Source organism: Pelodiscus sinensis, chromosome 1 (assembly GCF_049634645.1).
Source record: "Pelodiscus sinensis isolate JC-2024 chromosome 1, ASM4963464v1, whole genome shotgun sequence".
Lineage (NCBI taxonomy): Eukaryota > Metazoa > Chordata > Testudines > Trionychidae > Pelodiscus > Pelodiscus sinensis.
In genome coordinates, this window is record NC_134711.1 from 300368153 (window position 1) to 300386286 (window position 18134).

Below are 18134 nucleotides of genomic sequence, written 5' to 3' on the forward strand. Positions count from 1 at the left end.
AGTTGCTGGCTGGAAGCATGGAGGAGACAGCCTAGGGAAAGGGGCTGGAGTTTAGGGGCCCAGTCTCCCCCATCTCAAGGGGGCCTGAGGCATCCTAGCCCAGCTCTGTGACCAGATTACATCTGTGCTGTGCTGTATCCTGCAGAGGCAATAAACTTCCTCTATTCCACTGGCTGGTGCAGTCTGTTTGTGCCATTTCGGGGTGCAGGAGACGGGGGACCCCCAACGCGCCGTCACAATGGCTCCATCAGAAATCCTTCAGTGGCCCGAAATTAGAAAGGGAATCCCGCAAAAAGTGAAAACATGGACAGATTGTCAAGGATGAATACAAAAGACTAGTACAAGTATGTAGGGACAAAATGGGGGGGGGGGGGAAGACTAGGACACAAGATGAGTTACAACTGTTAAGGGACATAAAAAGCAAGAAGAGATTCTTTCAATACATTAGGAGCAATAGAAAGATGAAGAAAAATACAAGCCCTCTACTGACCAGGGAAGAAGTGCTAATAATGAACAACATAAAAAAGGTTGAAGTATTCTTCAGTCTTCACCAAAAAGCTAATTATAACACAATTAATAATAACAAAGAAGGAAGGAGTGAAAGGCGAAATAGGGAAAGAATAGGCTAAAGCAGGGCTACTCAACTTTGGAAGCCCCGGAGGCCACAATGATACTCACAACACATGCTGAAGGCCACAACTTAAGTGTGGTTGTATGTACATGTAAATATATGCAAATAGCTTTTTTTCACACTGACAGGCATGAATACAAAAATTAAGGCAAGACTACACAACATGCAGGCCCTATATAATCAGTTCTGCTGATATTAATAAAATGCAGTATTTACCCCATTTCCACCCATAGGACAGCACTTTTAAGGAACAATGACAGTCCAGGAATTTAACTACTGAAACGCATATCAACAGAAGACCATTATATTGACTGCTTTTTTGTTTTGGCTTCACAACAGTCTAGGAATTTAACTACAAAAACACATATCAACCTAAACTGTACTGTGGGCCACAAACAAAGGGGCTGTAGGCCACAAGTGGCCTGCGGGCTGTGTGTTGAGCAGCCTTGGGCTAAAGAATATTTTAGGTAATTTGGCTGTATTCAAGTTGGCAGGACTTGATGAAGTTCACCATACATCAGGATAATGAAGTACCTAGTCGAAGCAATCTTGGGACTGTTAACACTTATCTCTCAGAACTCTATGGAGTATTTTGCAATTAAAATTTGTGGCTGGCCTGTATTAGCTGACTCAGGCTTGTGGACTTGGACTTAGGACTGTTTAATTATGTCATATTTAAACATTCAGGCTTGGGTTGCAGCCTGAGCTCTAGAACACTCCCACCTTGCAGCACTGGTTGTGGGACCTAGCGCAGTTGGACTCCACATCCCAAAAAGGGGGTAAGAACATTTGAGTTTGTAACCAGGAGTGTGCCTGAAAGGCCAGCTTAAAATAAGTGAATCTGAACCACTTCTAGACAGTAGGCTTAAAAGCATGTAACAATTGAGATTCTGATTCAGTACAGCAACCTGATGGCTATTCACAAGGGGGAGCTCAGCCAGAGTCATAATAACTTCTCTGCTTCAGCTATGAGTTACCAGAATATGGGATTCTGATGCACTGCCTATTCTTCTGGATAGAAGCAGAGTTTATTCAGGGATTACAAAAAATCAGCATAGTTCATAAACTTCAAACAAGCTAAAGAAAAAGGTGAAGTCTGTGAAGGAAGGCAAGGTCACACCATTCAAGAGGAAACTGACTTCTGGCTTTTACAGATAAGCCAGATCAATCCAAATCTGCCAAAACATGCCTGACAGATGCTGTACTGAGAAGCACGCAGGGCTCCTGTTCATCTGATGAAGTGGGTTTTGCCCATGACAGCTCATGATTCTATATATTTTGGTTAGTCTCTAGGGTGCCACAGGACCACTAGTTGTTTCTAAAACATACGCTTTTGAATTTGACTGTCCTGTGTCTCTATTGAATAGTTTTGTTTTTGTCATTTTGCTGCAGTGTACTGTGACAATTTCCTCCACAGAGTTTGGATAAACATTTGGATCATCACTTCTAATTGCCGGCGAGAAGGAAGGAACTCAGGATTGTTTTATAAGCCAAGTTTCAATGTCTTTCCTGTTATGGCTCAGTTTAGACCTTTTTTATTTGGGGTCAGCTGTATTGACTGACTAATGGAAAGCTTCTCTGAATTACTTATAAGTTCATGTGTGTTTCTCATTCATTTTTTATATTCTATCAAATCAAAATTCCACATTCTCTGAAAAATAGTATTACTGCTCTATAATTTGTCATGTTCCTCTGATGTCACCTTTGCTTGTAGATATGAGGCAAGCATCTACTCTATCAATAAGAGGGATGTTGGTATATAGAAAGAAGATACTGATGATGGCAAACGTGTTGCTCTGAGGGAAATTTATAACATTGCAGAGATTCTGGAGGAAGTTGGTTATGTCCTGGAGGAAGCTGGTCCTTTGTGTGGAGAATGGTTTGGAGATGATTACTATGAGTCCCCAGTATTCCTTCATAAGAGTGGCTAGCTTTGGTAAGTGTGCCTGAGTTCACTTGTTTGTGTACTTTGGGAAACAGGTTTGTGGGGGATGAGGTTGTAGAATTTCTTTTGGAGTTGTTTGGGGAAAAACTTGATGATGTCCTTAAATTGCTGAGTGAATTGTGTTGTGGGTGGTGTCATCTTTGAATTTTTATAGTAGGTTACAGACTTGTCAGTTGGCCTTGTTTGATATACAGTAGTCATCCCAGTTAAAGATAAAGTTGGCACTCCCTTTGTCTACTAGCTATCTAATGGTGGGATTTCAGGGACTGTATAGCTGTCTTCTTGGCGGTAGAGAGATTATGATGGATGTGATGTTTGTTAAAGATTTTACTCTCAACTCTTTTTTTTTTTCAAGTGTGTGTGAGACTTCATTTGCTGAGTTTTGTCAAATGATTCTTTTTTTATATATCCGTTAGAGGGGATGTGGTAGTTGTAGCTGATGTCATCTTTGAATCCTCAAAGAGCTCTTTAACAACAGTGAAATTGTTCTTCTAGTTCTCTACATATTAATATGGAGCTAGGGTTTGTGGCAGGGCAGAAATTCAGTTCCTTGGAGAGTACAGATAATTCAGCTCCCCCAGGGGTAACTGATAAGTTGATGCAGTTGTAGTGTCCATGTAGTGGGCCCTGGTGTCATGCTTTCTTTTGGAGGTGGTGGTCTGTGGTTTCGGCAGTTGTGGTTGGTTCAGCTTTTTGTTTTGTTGTTACATGGCTGTCATCAAATTTTTTTTTATAGTTGTTTTGGATTGTTTGTATAGTCTCCAGTAGGTTTCCTGATATTTTTCCCTCGTGGTGGATGGGAATATGTGATAAGTTCTTGTTGGAGTTGGTTCCTTCTGGACTATATGAGGTGCAGGAGTTGGTTCCTCAGGGTTTTTTAATGTTTTCTTACAGAGCTGTTCAGCTTCAATAAATGATGGAGCTCAAACATAGTGCTGTAATGAGGGCTTACATGAACCAAGTCTCTGGGTACTCCAGTGTACCCATAACTAAATCACAGACATGGTACGCATATGCGTGCGCGCGTGCACACACACACACATACAAATAGAAGATTTCAGAATGGGAAATAAAACTTGGAGTTTTAGGGAAGAAATTAAGTTGGCAGAATGTAATCAATTTAATAAAAAAAATGTAGTTAGCACATACTGGGGTTGACATCGGGTCTCTTGCTAAGTGCCAGAAGAATTAATGACCACATATAATCAAACCTTGTTAAGTCTCATCTGAAGAATGTATCTTTTTGTAGTCTGATGCTCCTGATTACCATGCTGGAGTATTGAGTTACATCTTAAAAGTGGGAAGAGTTCCTCCTCCTGAACCAATATTGCTTTTATCATTTTATCAGTTTGTGGTTCTGGCTTGTGATAGTGATGGAATAAATTGCTATTTTAAGTCAAGTCTCTGGAGTACGTCTGCAGCTTGAATGGGTCATTCAGCCCTTTGTTTATAGCTTCAGTTTGTAGCAAAGATCCTTCAGAGGTGAGAAGCAGGATTGAAGATAAAATGGAAGGATTTCCAGCATCCTTTATATATCCTTTTGGAGGGAATCTCATTGTACCAAACTGGTGATTGGAGTAGGGATATAAGTGAGTAATCAAGTAGTCAACTATTCGCATTGCCCCCCTTGCTGCCTCTGTATCAGAGGCAGCAGCTTTGGGGGTGGGTGAAGGGAGGCTGCTGTGGATGGGGCAGCTGGACCCAGTGCGAGCCAGGACTGAGCAATCTTGACTTGCACCAGGTCTGGGAGCTACCCCCACTGCAGCTCTACAGTTTAAATGTAGTAAGAGTCAGGTGGGAGGGCCCACCTGGCTCTTACTACATTTAAACTGCAAAGCTGCAGCAGAGGTAGGTCCTGGACCTGGCGCAACCTGAGACCGAGTGACTTGCCTTATTGACTAATTGTGTAGTTGATAAAAATTCTATCAACTACATGATTAGTGAAATACCTGCTTCTTAAGATCCCTAGTTTTGAGTCACGTGAGCAAGTCATCTGTCCATGCATGATTCAGTTTTTTACAGGTATAAACCATTGCTCCCATGTTAATCTGAACATTCACAGCAAAGTTCATCAGATGTGGAGTGGAACCTCCCAAGGTCTATTGTCAATGAAGTAGTTCTGTTCAACCTGAACAGTCCCTTCACAATAACCTGGCCAAATCTCTTGTTGGTGTCTTCCAGAAACAAGCACTTGAAATACAAGTACATATCCAGTACTAATAACTTAAAACATAAAAATGATACATGCATATAAATGGCATAATTATAGCCAGCAAATTATAAGCTTTTCACAGATACCTTACTTGTCCCACTTTGTACAAAATTTGCTGCAAACATAGAACAGTAATTGCAACAATGAACTGTATGGCCACATTTTAATATGATAACATCTCACAGCCTGATTCTGATTTGCTGTGATTCTATCAGACATTATCATCTGAAATTGTCTTCTATTTATATTATGTCCAAGAGCATTAATTAAAAGACTGTTGTTTGGGTTGCAAAGTCAAGAGTTAGAGTATGCCATATTTAAGGTGGCTTGTGCAACCATAATTCTCCCTCTCTATATGCCCATTCTGGGCATTGAATGAATAAGGAGCTCTGTGGAAAAAAATAGCTTATGAATGCGTATTTAGGGACTGTATCATAATGAAGATGACATGACAATGTTTTTGTAGGAGAGGGAGATAGAATTAAGGTTCAGTAGGCAGTTTTAAAGCTGCCATTTTGTAACTGTTGATTGCTTGACTTTGCAACTTAAATAGTGTTCTCTTAAAACCAGGGCGGGGGGTTGCATGTATTTTTCTACATTTTTTAAAAAATGCAGCAAGCAAAAATATCATTATTATATCCAGTTATAATAATCACCTCTCCTATGAGGTACCTTCAGCAAGATTTGAACCCTGAACTTTCAGTCCTTCTTGATCAGGAGGACTAGAAGGCTGCAGAAAGAATTTGAATGGGAGAAATGGGCCACCAGGGCCATGTGTTTGAACCTAGAGGGTAGGGATGGTTAAGTTAAGCCCAACCTGACTTCTCCATTACAGCTGCTCTGACAGGTCCCAGGTGTTCCCAGTATACCTAGGGAATTGGAAGTAGTGAAGAGTGCTGTGCTTTGGCAGTGTTGTGTGCCTGACCTTAGAATGTTCATTCTCAGTTATTTTGGCAGTTTTTGTAATGATTTTTATTTAAAAAATTCCTAATCCCAGTGTTCTCCAGCATACATATAAACTCAAATACAAGGCGTAATACCCTGTATAACAAAGATAAGCAAATTAGACGCCTCTTCTGGTGACAACTTGAAGTAATGATATCCTGCCTTTCTAATAAAAGCCTAAGTAAACAGATGGGATTGGCACTGTGCCTGACAGTTAATGTACTTAATTTCCAAGCTAGTGGGAGAAGTCCAGAGTTGAAGGCCCTCTTCTGAAAATACTGTCAATAGCCATAAGAAACACAAGATAGAGTTTTCCAGCTCCAGCTTAGGTGTTGCAGGGATGCTAGAAAAAAGGGGGGAAAACCACACCTGTTTTGGATCAGAGGCCACAAGCAAGTGAGAAACCAAAAAAAAAAAAAATCACTCCCTCCAGACTCCTCCCTGACCTGGTCCTTAAGTGAGAAGAAAATAAAAAACTCATAGCTGTGGCCCCCACTGAGAGAAGAAAAAAAACACATATCTTACTACTCTCAAGCTCTACCCCAGAGCCTGGGGACCAGGGTTAATAGATTTTATGGGGACACTAAGTTCTGGGGTGGGGCCAAAAATGGGAGGTTCTGTACATGGGAAGGGGCTGTGGGGACTGGGCAGGAGAGAGGGTGTAGGAGGGAGCTTGAGATGCGGGGTCTGGGTGGGAGGTAGAATGCAGGACTGGGTGAGGGTGGAGGATCTGGGCAGGAGGCAAGGTGGAGGATCAGGATGGAGTGGAGGTGTGGGGTTAAGGAGGGAGGGTGTGGGAGCATATTGGCTGTGTCCAGACTCAAGGGTTTTTTCGAAAAAAGTAGCCTTTTTTCGAAAAAACTTCACTTGTGTCTAGACTACAGCCGCGTTCTTTCAAAATTAAATCGAAAGAACACGGCTTTTCTTTCGATGGCGGTAAACCTAATTTCACGAGGAAGAACGCCTTTTTTCGAAAGTGCTCTTTCAAAAAAAGGCGTTCTTGAATGCAAACAGGGCGTTTTCAAAAGAGAGCATCTGACATTACAGATTTTAATGGAACTACTCATTCCCAAGTGTTCCCAGGATCAAGATTAGAGTTTTATGGGTATCACAGGCAGTCTGAGTTTCATGGGCAAAAATAAGGCAAAGGAATATTTTAAATGAAAATAAGATTTAAAATATTACAATTGAGTATGGATACATATTTATTTTTTTTAATCGGTTTTTAAAAGATTAAACCTTTTTTATTTGTTTCTGGTTATTGTAACTTTGTAGTCAATGTTTAATTAGATATTCTGGATCATCTGCATTAATTTACTGATTGTTAGTAGAATTTTAGATTTTATATACAGATTTTTTTTCTATAAAGAAAGCTGAATATTTAAAATATTCATCTGTGTAAAAACACAAGTCAGTCTTTGTTTATCTCTATTGTGGGAAAAACAAAATTCAGATTTAAAATAAGTATGCAAATAGCCTCTTGTTATACAAGCAGTTAATATTTCTTCAGAGGGTCTGTGGGACAGTTCTGCAAACACAGATTTAGAAAACAAGGACAGAGGGAGGAAGTGGGTTGTCCTATAGTTGCATTTTGTGATTTGAAGAAGATATGGGCAGTTATTCTGCAAGGCCCACATCTGGAACTTTGAAGTGTCGGTGTAACCCACACACCTTCTGGGTGTGGTGTACTGTCCCATGTAGAGGCATTTAGACAACTTACAGAAGTGGTCTCCAACCTTTTTACACCCAAGATCACTTTTTAAATGTCAGGGCATGCCAGGATCGACCCACCCCTTCCTTGAGGCCCCTCCCTCTTCAAACATTTCCTCAGACTACCTGTTGCTAATGGAAACTCACTGTTCATTACATAATTACGCCTGAACCATTTTGCTAGTGCTACAGCAGGGGAGAATGGTTTAATTTAAATTATTAAATAGATTAAGCGTTTTAACTTTATCATGTTAATTCATCAAACTTCAATTTAAATAAAGTAAAATAATATGTCCAACACAAAAGGTTTCAAAGTTTTCTTTATTTATGGCAGGTGTGGGGAACCTTTTTTGGATCGGGGGCCACTGACTCTCAGAAAAATCAGTTGAACCATACAAGCAAGAAGCAAAAAAACTCCCAAACCCCCCAACCCTCACTGATATGGCCTCCAACTGAGACGCCTCCCTTTTCTAGCACTCCAGCCCCCACGGGGTGAGGAGACGGGACAGGGAGAACTGAGGTTCAGGGCTTCCTATAGGCCAGATTAACTTTTCTGGGATTCTGGAGTTAGTGGATTTTGTGGACTCCTTTAGGCACTGGGGTGGGAACAAAAGTGAGGGGCTCAATGTGCATAACAAGGCTGCCAGCAAGTGAGTTTGGGATGCAGGATCTGGGTGGGAAGTGGAGTGCAGGACAGGTTGAGGAGGGCAGAGTCTGGAAGGGAGTTTGGTGGCTAGAGAAGGTATGGGGTGTGGGTACGAGTGGGTCATCTGAATATTTTATTACATTTGCTAATGATAGGAGAGTATAAGTGCCACGTGATTCGTTTTGAGACAGTACAGCCATTATGATTGAAAAATCTTATTTTATGTGGTGACCAATGGCTTTGGTACATGGCACAGGCTTACTGTCAATTGGCTTAGAAAGAAGGTATGTTGGTGATTACTTTGTATGATTTAAATTGCGTTTGCACCAATCATTTTGTTTGTATTTAGCAGCTGTGAAAGTAAAGTTGAATACCTTTGGAGTTTGCCTATAAGTTTGTTTTGGAAAAACTCACATTAATGGAAATCATTGAAGAGTATTGACAATATTTAGTCTGTTGTTTTCCAGAAGTTAACAAAATATTGATTTGAACTGATGTGCAGAAGAATTACTTCATATATTTAAGCTACTAGCAATGACATTTGTTTCTGTACAGTGGAATTCACATTAAAATGCTGAAGCTATTGAAGTGTGGAAGAAGCTTGAAAAACTTTTGTGGTCAGGCTTTAATATAGTCTAATTTTCTATTCACCACAGAGGCTTTTGAATATGCAGAAGAGGTTTATGCTGGAAGTGGGTTTCTGCCAACAATAATTAAATTGCAAGCCAAGTCTTTTCCATTTCAAAAGTCGTGTTCTCAATGAAATACTGAAAAACATATCAGCTATCCAGTGATAGAAATCTCTAGTAAACATGGGGAAAGCAAAAACAAGGAAGCAATAATGATAGTATTATGTCAGCTATTAGCCACTACAGAAGAGGTTTTCAGGGTTTTTTTTGTATTGATCTCTTCACACAGCAAGCCTCTGACTTATTAATTAATTAATGGGGGGATAATTTTAATTTAATGGGGACTCAGAGCTCACAGCACCACAGAGCTGACAGCTCACCTCCTCCATGTAATCACTGAGCAACTCTGTGAGAGGTCATGACCTCCATTTTTTAGAACCCTTTGCGCTACCGTTTCTGCTTATGTTGAATGACTATTTTCATCATTTATTCTGGTGAGAACCAAAGATTAAAAACCACATAGAAACAGATACCCTTTTAAGTAGGGATGTAATAGTATAGTCAATTAATTGATTAACTGATAAGCTACAGCTTATAGGTTAATACTATAGACTACATGCATTTCCCCAAAACATACCCCTTGCCAGTAAATTTTTTAGTAGACTGGCCAGCAGCCCAACTCAGTCCCAGCTTGCACTGGGTTTTGGACCTACCCCCGGCTGCGGCTCTGCATTTAAAGTGTATTAGGAGCCAGGTGGGCAGGCAATCCAGCTCAGTTCCGGCTCATGCTGGATCCAGGAGCTCAGACCCCTCCGCCAAGGACAGGGTGTGTATATAAAAGTTTTTGCAAACAAATTAGGGATGCCATTGGTTAACCAGGATCCCAGCTAGGGATGTTAAATATCGGTTAAATTGAATAGTCGAGTAATCTCATTAATTCTTTGGTTAGTCGACTGTTCTGTACTTCCTGGGGTCAGGGCTGGCAGCCAGTGCGCTCCGGTCTCACTCCCAAGGAGCACCCTGCTACTCTGCACTGGAGTTTAAAAACCAGCTCCCCTCGTGGACCAGCTGCCTGTTGCCCTGTGCTGCTGCCTCTGATAAAGAGGCTGCAGTGCGGGGTGGCAGCATCCCCTGTCTGGGGGTGGTCCAGACACATCACAAGCCAGGACTGAGACAGGCTGCTGGCCAGCCTGCTAAAAAATTTACTGGTGGGTGGGGAAGGGGGGAGAATGTGTAGTCTATAGCATTAACCTATAAGCTTTTGCTTATCAATTAATCAGTTAATCAACTATACTATTACAGCTCTAATCCCAGCCAAGCTGGAGCGGCCCTCTACCCGACATGGATGGAGGGCCGCTCCAGCCTGGATGAGCCCACCCACGCTCCACCCCCACCCCAGCCATAGCAGCCTCAGCGCAGTGTGGCAGGCCTGGCTGACAGGGTCCCTCACCCACAGGATCCCATTTTAATAGTCAGCCAGTTAAACGTATCTTCCAGCCCTATGATTCTATGATTAAACAGAATTTTACATATCTAAAACAAACTTAATTGAAATTCTGAACACATTTCTAGTATCAATAACAGTGCAGGGATTCTGATTTCATGCCATTTGAGATTTATAAAAGAAGTTTTGAATAAGAGAGAAACTTCAATATTGTTGTCTATCAGTGGCACATTTGTAATATGTAATACTTTACCAATAGTGATAATTAAATGTCAGTTTAATCCCCATATGTATAATGTAATTACTTGAAAATGTGTGCTCTTACTATTCTACATTAAAATGTATGTAAGCTATGGTTTTAAATCATATGGTTTTTAAACCTGGATTTAAATCATTCAACTGTGCTGTGACTTAATAAAGGAGAAATTAAAGTAGAAGCTGCAATTATCAAACTTTGTTTCCTTGGAAATACCATATTTCCCATAATATAATATCTAAGGGCAGGAGGGTTTTAATGTATATTTTAATACTTGCCTCCATGCATCCAGCCTTTTGTTTCTATGGAAATGTGTCCAATGGCTGCAAAAAGCTGAGGGTGAAAATTTTTACTTGTGGACTTCAGCTACTTGATACCTGCTGAAATAGTAAGTTTCATAAGCAAGCCTCAGAGTTTAACTGTTCTGGATCTCGAGGTTTGTAGTGATATTAAATTGGTGGAGAATTTTTTAAAATTCATTAAATATTGCCTAGGGCTTTTTTTAAGTGAAGTTATTTCCTTCTTTTAAAAACAAAACTGTAAGAAACGAATTGAGTTCATGCCCCACAAGGGTAGTTGATTTGCAAACAAAATTCACTTCTTATAATGGGGAAAAGAATGTCATGTAAGCATACAAGATAAATGGCATTAATTGAATAGACATTGCAGTCATGTACCACACTCTGTGCATTGTTGCTTTTTGGCCGGTTGCTTAAAGGAATAGCAGAACGTTACATAATAGTAGAAGGTGGCAGAAATGGAAGAGACAGGGAGATACCAAGGGTAAAAGAGCAAAGTGACAGTAGTGGAATGATGTAGTTTATATAGCCTTGATAGATGATACTCCTAGACTGAGATGCCTTTATAGAAACACCCACCAGAAAAGGAATTCACCAAGGCCATCAGGAATTGAGACTTTCTGTATCCATTCTCTTGGGCAGAGTTTTTTGGTGATCCTAATAGCATAACAGAACACTCATTTCTAACCATGTAAAAAAAAAAAACACCCAACATGGGTGCCAGCTTTGAAATGCACAAGAGTCTCCAGCAGGGGCTCTTGAGCATTTCAAAGCAGCAGCGTAGCGTGGAGCCCGGGGTCAGCGGATTACGGGCTCCATGCTGCGCTGATGCTTTGAAATGCCATGCAGAGCTGGGGTCAGCTGGGGACTCCCCAGCTGATCCTGGGCTCCAGCATGGCATTTCCAGGGAATCCGGGATCAGCTGGGGAGTCCCCAGCTGACCCCGGGTTCTGGGGAAATGCTGCGCGGAACCCGCTGACCCCGGGCACCATGTTTCGCTGCTGCTTTGAAATTCCATGCGGAGCCCGGGTCAGCTGGGGACTCCAGGCTCCAGTCCGGCATTTCCGTGGATCAGCTGGGGAAATGCCACACTGGAGCTTGGAGTCCCTAGCTGACCCTGGCTCTGCATAGCATTTCAAAGAGGCAGTGCAGCATGGAGCCTAGGGTCAGTGGGAGACTCTTGTGCTTTTCAAAGCTGGCACACGCGTGCAGCCCAGAATCAGTGGGACATTCCTCCTTTGAAATGGGGGCTCTTGTACATTTCAAAAGAGGAATGCAGAAGTGCCTATCAACTAGTTGAGTAGTTCAGCTAATTGGTCCTGGGAGGTTGTAGCGCTGGACTGTTGGCCATTTTGTTTTTCTGACTCAGTGCCCGACATATGCAGGGGTGCTTTAAATTAAAGGGGCCGCAACAAAATAATCCCAGTGCCTTTTTTTAAATTTTTTTGCTCATCCAAAATTTTCCCAGCCCTGTGGGTTGCGAATTAAAAAAGGTTGAGCACTACTGGAATAGTTGACTGAAATTCCATCGACTGCTCGACTAGGCAGTTAACCACTAGTTAATATCCCTAGTGCAATTGTGAGATATATTCACCTAGAAACTCCCCCACCTCATCAGTGGCCTTTCTTAATAATGCTCATTGCAGAAATATCCAGTACAGTGAAATCTATGTGCCATGTGTTTTGACTGTGACAACGGGTGCCTGCTGAGTACAATATGATGACGAAGGTCATTTAGGTAACTCAAAATGCAATTGTTATTGGGGATTTGTCCACAAAACAGAAGGGGTGATTTTTGTTGGATTATGCAAAAAACAATTCTCAACATAATGCATGTCAGTATTTACCAGTGGCCTGGAAGAAAATAAAAATCATTGCTGATAAAGTTTATGCAGAAGGCCACAAAACTTGATGGGATGATAAGTCATGATGACAAATTGCTAATACAGAACAGTCTGGAAAACTGCATACAGTTATTATTTGGTAAACTGCATGCAGTTGAACAGCATGTTTTTAATATGAGCAAATGCAAGTGTGTACATTTAGAACAGAGAATGTAGGCCATAGTTACAGGATGTAGCCTTGAAATCAGGGACTCTGTAAAGTCCTTAGTGGTCATTACAAGTAATCAACTAAACATGAGCTTTCAGGGTAATTCTGAGGCAAAAAAAGCAAATGCTCTCCTTGGATATATGATCAGGAGAATATTGAACAGGGATAGAGATGTAGTATTATCTCTGTATATGACATTGGCGAGACAACCACTGGAATATTGTGTCCACTTTTGGAGTTGATGCTTTAAAAAGGCTGTTGAGAAAAGCTAGAGAAAATTCAGAAAAGAGATACAAAAATCATAGGACTGGATGGGATCTTGAGAGGTCATCAAGACCAGCCCCTTCACTCATGGAAGGACAAAGCACCATTTAGACCAGGGGTGGGCAATAATTTTTGAAGGGGGGCCACTTCACAAATTTCTGAAGTGGCTGTGGGCTGCCGCAGAAGGGGTGGGGCCTTGAGCGAAAGGGGCGGGTCTAGGAGGCTTCCCATGCTCTCCTGCCCACAGACCCTGATTAGTCTGGGGGCGGGGGGAAAGTGTGAAGTCTTTGTCCACTGTTTCCCAGCACCTAGAGAGAACCGCTGGCAGTTCCCTCTGGTGCCGTGCACCCCTAGAAGGGGGAGGAGATTTTGCATGCTCCCTCTTCCCCACATCTCAATTGGCCTGAGAGTGGAAGAGTGGCAGGGCAGCTGTGGGCTGGATCAACCTGCTTGTCAGGCCGAATCCGGTCCCCTGAGGCTGTCTTGCCCACCCCTGGAATAAGGGATTCGGGGGCAGGAGGACCTGTGAGATTTGGGTGAAGGAGGCAGTTGTGACCTGGGGCATGGGTTTGGGGTGCAAGGCAGTGTTCCCTCTAAAGGCTTTGTGCACAGAGCTCACTGATTGCTGGGGCTGATTAATCAACTGTGAAGCTGTGCTGCCCTGCAGCTTAGAGGGAACACTGGTGCAAGGGTTTGGGTTGTGACTTAGAGCAGGGGACTGAGGTGCAGGAGAGGGTGCAGGGGTTTGAGTTGTGACCTATGGCAGGAGGAGATTGTGATCTGGGGCAGAGATTGGGTATGGGCTCAGGAGGGGGGCAGAGGGTTTGGCTTATGTGGGATGGGGGGTAGGAGTGGGGGTGAAGGGCTAGAATGCCAGAGGCAGGCTTTGGCGGGGAGACTTACCAGTGAGACTCCTGACCAGCAGCCCAGCTCATTCTCAGGCAGGAGCCCGCCCCACTCGTGCACGGGCTTCAGGGCCATATGCTCTGTGAAGAAGAGCATGAGGGGAAGAGAGAGTGGTGCTTCCTGTGCTTTCTGTGCTGCCTTGGCCAGAAACTGGCCAAGGAGATTGTGCTGGGGGCAGGAGCAGCCATGGGTCACTACTCTTCCCTTCCCTCTGGGCTCACAGTTTGTGGAGCACAAATTGCCCTGCAGCTGTTTTTCTGAGCGGCGTGCCGGAATGGGGTAAGCTGGGGAGTCTTCCTGAGGCTCTCTGCTGCCTCCATGGGCCAGATCCAGTGGCTTAGAGCTACTGAGATCCAGCCAGTGGAGGGTTCTTTGCCCAGGCCTGATTTAGATCATCCCTGACGTGTTTTACCTAATCTGCTTTTAAAAATCTCCGATGATGGAGATCCCACAACTTGTCTAGTCAATTTATTTCAGTGTGAACACCCTGCCAAATGGGAATTTTTTCCTAATGTCCAACCTAAACCTTCCTTGCTGCATTACTAGGGTCTACGCCCCCTGCTCACTACACTTGCCAACCCCCCTCTCTCTGGGGGTAGGCATCCCCGGCTCTCCCCACAGCCGATGGGGAGGGCCATAGATGACCCAATTCTTGCCCTCCACCCAGCTGCAGGGGAAGGCCAGGGCCAGGGCTGAGGCCTTGGCATGCCAGCCCTGGTCTCTCTCACATACCCCAACCTGTGGCGGAGGGCTGAGGCCTCAGCATACCTGCCCCGGTTTCTCGGCCCTTCCCCCAACTTCTGGGGAGAGGAGGTCTGGGCCAGGGCCACAGCATGGCAGCTCCAGCTTGCCACATGTGCCCTGGGGAGGGCCAGGCTGAGAATGGGTGGGGCTTGGCTCCTGTGGACACAGAGTGACATGCTGATGTTATTCTGTCGTCCTACAGGGGAAAAAAATTATATATATAATCACTCCTTCTGGTTCTATCACTCTACTCCAGCTCACTCCTTCTGGTTCTATCATCAGATGTTAAGGATAATAATTTGTCTCCCTCCTCCCTGTAACAACATTTTAGATAGACTAATAGAATACTTGAACTGCAAGGAACCTGGAAAGGTCATCAAGTCCAGTCGCCTGCACTCATGGCAGGACCAAGCCACACTAGACCATCCCAGACAGGTGTTTGTTTAATTTGAAAGCTTTTATCATGTCTCCTCTCAGTCTTCTATTTTTCAGACTATACAAACTCAGTTCTTTCAGTCTTCCCTCATATGTCATGTTTTCTAAACCTTTCATCATTTTTGTTGCTCTTTTCTGGACCTTCTCCAATTTGTCCCCATCTTTTCTGAAATGTGGTTCCCAAAACTGGACACATTACTCCAATTGAGGCCTTGTCAGTGAAGAGTACAGCAGAAGAATTACTTACTGTATCTTTATTACAACACTCCTGCTAATACAACCCAGAATGAATTTTGCCTTTTTGGCAATAGTGTTACCCTGTTGACTCCATGTTTAGCTTATGGTCCACTATGACTTCCAGATACCTTTCTGCAGTGCTCCTTCCTAGGCAGTCATTTCCTATTTTTATGCATGCAGTTGATTAACATGGAATTGATAAGCAAACTTTATAAGTGTACTCTTTATGCCATTATCTAAATCATTGATGAAGATATTGAATGGAACTGGACCTAGAACTGATCCCTCTGAGACCCCACTCATTGTGCCCTTCCAGCATTACTGTGAACCATTGATAACTACTCTCTGGGAATGGTTATCCAACCAGTGATGCACCATCTTACAGTGGATCCATTTAGGTTATTTGTTTCCCTAAAGTTAATTAATGAGAAGTTCATGCAAGACAGTATCAGAAGCCTTACTGGAATCAAGATATACCACATCTACTGCTTCCTCCCTATCCACAAGGTTTGTTACCCTGTCAAAGAAAACTGCCATATTGGTTTGACATGATTTCATATAATCAGAGAATCATAGAATACTAGGACTGGAAGAGACCCCAAGAGGTCATCGAGTCCAGTCCCCTGCCCTCATGGCAGGACCAAATACTGTCTAGACCATCCCTGATAGACATTTATCTAACCTTCTCTTAAATATCTTCACAGATGGGGATTCCACAACCTCCCTGGGCAATTTATTCGAGTGTTTGACCACCCTGACAGTTAGGAACTTTTTCCTAACGTCCAACCTAAACCTCCCATGCTGCAGTTTAAGCCCATTGCTTCTTGTTCTATCCTCAGAGGCTAAGATTAACACGTTTTCTCCCTCTTCCTTATGACACCCTTTTAGATATTGGACAACTGCTATCATGTCCCCCCCCCCCCCAATCTTCTGTTTTCTAAACTAAACAAACCCAATTCTTTCAGCCTTCCCTCATAGGTCATGTTCTCTAGACCTTTAATCATTCTCGTTGCTCTTCTCTGGACCCTCTCCAATTTTTCCACATCTTTCTTGAAATATGGTGCCTAGAACTGGACACAATACTCCAATTGAGGTCTAACCAGCGCAGAGTAGAGTGGAAGAATGACTTCTCGTGTCTTGCTCACAACAAATCTGTTAATACATCCCAGAATCATGTTTGCTTTCTTTGCAACAGCATCACACCGCTGACTCATATTTAACTTGTGGTCCGCTATAACCTCTAGATCCCTTTCTGCCGTACTCCTTCCCAGACTGTCGCTTCCCATTCTGTATGTGTGAAACTGATTGTTCCTTCCTAAGTGGAGCACTTTGCATTTGTCTTTATTAAACTTCATCCTATTTATCTCAGACCATTTCTCCAATTTGTCCAGGTCATTTTAAATTATGTCCCTATCCTCCAGATTAGTCGCAATCCCTCCCAGCTTGGTATCATCTGCAAACTTAATAAGCGTACTTTCTATACCGATATCTAAATCGTTGATGAAGATATAGAACAGAGCCAGTCCCAAAACAGACCCCTGTGGAACCCCACTTGTTATGCCTTTCCAGCAGGATTGTGAACCATTAATAAGTACTCTCTGAGTACGTTTATCCAGCCAGTTATGCACCCACCTTATAGTAGCCCCATCTAAGTTATATTTACCTAGTTTATTGGTAAGACTATCATGCGAGACCGTATCAAACGCCTTACTAAAGTCTAGGTATACCACATCCACTACTTCTCCCTTATCCACAAGACTCATTATCCTATTAAAGAAAGCTATCAGATTGGTTTGACATGATTTGTTCTTTACAAATCCATGCTGGCTGTTCCCTATCACCTTGCCATTTTCCAAGTGTTTACAGATGATTTCCTTAATTACTTGCTCCATTATCTTCCCTGGCACAGAAGTTAAACTAACTGGTCTGTAGTTTCCTGGGTTGTTATTATTTCCCTTTTTCTAGATGGGCACTATATTTGCCCTTTTCCAGTCCTCTGGAATCTGTCCTGTCTCCTATGATTTTCCAAAGATGATAGCTAGAGGCTCAGATACCTCCTCTATCAGCTCCTTGAATATTCTAGGATGCATTTCATCAGGCCCTAGTGACTTGCAGGCATCTAACTTTTCTAGGTGATTTTTAACTTGTTCTTTTTTTATTTTACCTTCTAAAATTACCCCCTTTCCACTAGCATTCACTATGTTAGGCATTCCTACAGACTTCTCGGTAAAGACCGAAACAAAGAAATCATTGAGCATCTCTGCCATTTCCAAGATTGCTTTATTATTTGTTCCATCGTCTTTCCTGGTACAAAATGATTTGTAGTCTGTAAAACCTACCTTACAAGTACAGACTTAAGGATCTCTGTCTCTTCCTTTTTCCAGAGAGAAGGTTAGGGTTGCCAACTCTGCTAGACCAGAGGCTACTGCCTCATATGGTGTCTGGTCGGGAGTGTTGACAATCCTACAGACAATTACGAACTGATTTGCTCAATCAGTAAGTACCAGTGCAGGGTGAAGATATGAAATACAGGTTGAAACTCTCTTAACTGGGATTCTGTGGTCCAGCAACATGCATGGTCTAGCACAGATGTTATAGGACCAGAGAGTCCTGGTGAAGGGGCAGTGATAAGGATCCCTGTGGGGTTGGCAGGGCAGTGGTCTGCTTGCAGCAAGCAGGGATGGAAGACCTGGCATGTGGCTGCCCAGTGGGTCTGTGAGCTGCAGTAGCTTGGTGGAGTAGGGAGCTACGGTGAACAGATGCTTAGAGGTTCCCAAAG

General features: G+C 42.9%; 1 protein-coding gene across 6 annotated transcripts in view; it reads left to right on the forward strand.

Moving 5' to 3' along the window:
- The window catches only part of LNX2 (ligand of numb-protein X 2), a 90222-nt gene that overhangs the window by 15760 nt on the left and 56328 nt on the right, over positions 1–18134 (forward strand). Inside the window, exon 1 of one of the 6 annotated variants that reach the window (XM_006138915.4) lies at positions 2133–2567. The exons of the other annotated variants lie outside the window; for them this stretch is intronic. The gene's annotated coding sequence lies outside the window, so the exon portion shown is untranslated. Of the gene's footprint in view, positions 1–2132; positions 2568–18134 lie in introns of those variants that run through there. 6 annotated transcript variants of the gene reach the window in all.